We start from the raw sequence: 2505 nt of genomic DNA on the forward strand, positions 1-2505 counted from the left end.
AGGGCTAATATCCAATATATACAAAGAACTCAAGAAGTTAGACACCAGAGAACCAAATAACCCTATCAAAAAATGGGGAACAGATCTAAACAGAGAATTCTCAACCAAGGAAACTCAAATGGCTGAGAAGCACCTAAAGAAATGTTCAACATTCTTAGTCATCAAGGAAATAAATGCAAATCAAAATGACCCTGAGATTCCACCCTATACCAGCCAGAATGGCTAAGATTAAAAATTCAGGTGACAGCAGATGCTGGTGAGGATGTGGAGAAAAAGAAACACACTCCTCCATTGCTGGTGGGATTGCAAGCTGGTACCAGCATTCTGGAAATCAATCTTGTTGTTCTTCAGAAAACTGGACATAGTACTACCTGAGGACCCAGCTATACCACTCCTGGGCATATACCCAGAAGATGCTCCAAGATGTAATAAGGACACATGCTCCACTATGTTCATAGTAGCCCTATTTAATAGCCAGAAGTTGGAAAGAACTCAGTTGTCCCTCAACAGAGAAATGGATACAGAGACTGTGGTACATTTATACAAGAGAGTACTACTCAGCTATTAAAAACAAGGACTTCATGAAATTTGCACACATATGGATGAATCTAGAAATTATCATTCTGTGTGAGGTAACTCGGTCACAAAAGAACACAAATGGTATGTACTCACTGATAAGTGGATATTAGACAAAGCGAGTAGAATACCCATGATACAATTCACAGACCACGTGAAGCTCAAGAGGAAGGAAGACCAAAGAGTGGGTGCTTCAGTCCTACTTAGAAGGGGGGACAATATAATCAAGGGAATTAGAGGGTGGGAGGGACTTGGGAGGAAGAAAGGAGGAGGAGGGGAAAAGAGGGGCAGAGTCAGGTTTGGGAGGAGATGCAGGAGATGTACAGAGGGTTAGGAAATTGAGCAGAGGTATGTAGCAATGGGGAATGGGGAACTGGGGGTAGCAACCAGAAAGTCCCACGTGCCAGGAAAGCAAGAGCCTTCCAGGAACCCATTGGGATGACATTATCTGAAATACCTCAAAAAGGGGAGGGAGAACCTGTTGAGACCATATCTAGACGTTAGGCATGCCCACTCTCTCCCCACTCCTGTTGAGGGATAGAGCCTCCCACATACCTCCAATTACCCCAGAATTGCTCCTGTCTAAAGGAAATACAGGGACAAAGAATGGAGCAGAGACTAAAGGAAAGGCAATCCAGAGATTGCCCCACCTGGGATCCATCCCACATGCAGACACCAAACTCAGAAACTATTGCTGATGCCAAGAAGTACTTTCTGACAGGAGCTTGATACAGCTGTTTCCTGAGAGGCTCTGCCAGATCCTGACCAATACAGATGTGGATGCTTACAGTCAACTATAGGACTGAGCACAGGGACCTCAATGGAGGAGTTAGGGGAAGGACTGAAGGAGCTAAAAGGACCTTATCTGGCATCAATGGAAGGGGAGGCCCTTGGTCTTGTGAAGGCTTGATGCCCCAGTGTAGAGGCATGCTAGGCAGGAGTGGATGGCTGGGTGGGGGAGCACCCTCATAGAAGCAGGGTAAGGGGGATGGGATAGGAGGTTTGCAAAGGGGAAACCGGGAGAGGGGATAACATTTGAAATGTAAACAAATAAAATATCCAACTAACAAAAAAGATTGCTTTTATTTGAGATAAGTTCTACATTTATGTTCTGGTTAGTTTTTATTGACTACTGTATAAAATATAAAGTCACCTGGGAAGAGGGCACTTCAGTTGAAGAATTGCCTCCATCAAATGCCTGAGAGATTATCTCGATTGCTAATTGGTATAGGTGGGCCCCATGGGCAGCACCATCCATAGGTGGTGGGTCTGGTCTGTGTAAAAAAGCTAGCTGAGCTTGAGCAAGTCAACAAGCTAGCACACTGTGTCCCTTCATGTTTTCAGCTTAGGTTCCTTCCGTGACTTCCCTCAGTGATCTGGGGTAAATGCTTAAAGAGAAACCATTCATTTGTGGCTGTTCTCTCATTACTCAGTGGCCCCTGGCCTCCAGCAGACTCAAAGCTCTTCTGCATGCATTAGTGACAACAGGAAGATCAACCTTGAATTGGTGGAACACCGCAGAGTCAGGAAGATCAGCCTTGAATTTATGGAGCATCACACTGTCATAGAATACGTACTGGGAAGAATGCAGAATCTCAGTCTCTTTGCTTTTGGTGGTTAATAAATGATCCCAGGTGGGCTTGGTAATATGTTCAAGCCACTCGTAATAAATCTGTCCTGTGTTCTGGGTCATATGTCAGAATCTAAGTACAATATAAGAGAGTCTTTGTGAAGTCTCCAAATATGGTCTCAAGGTAGGGTGGGGGCAAAGAGAAGCTACAGTTGTGTCTCCATTGATATTCATGAGTTATTATAATATCACTCATGATTCCAGATATTTTTCTCAAACCTGTAGCAGTAAATCTTTAATTTTTGCTCTGTGTTCCTGGTGAGTGTGCGTGTGATTCTGCACCCACCCAAGAGGTCTAA

Source organism: Mastomys coucha, unplaced genomic scaffold (genome assembly GCF_008632895.1).
Source record: "Mastomys coucha isolate ucsf_1 unplaced genomic scaffold, UCSF_Mcou_1 pScaffold9, whole genome shotgun sequence".
In the NCBI taxonomy this organism is placed as follows: domain Eukaryota; kingdom Metazoa; phylum Chordata; class Mammalia; order Rodentia; family Muridae; genus Mastomys; species Mastomys coucha.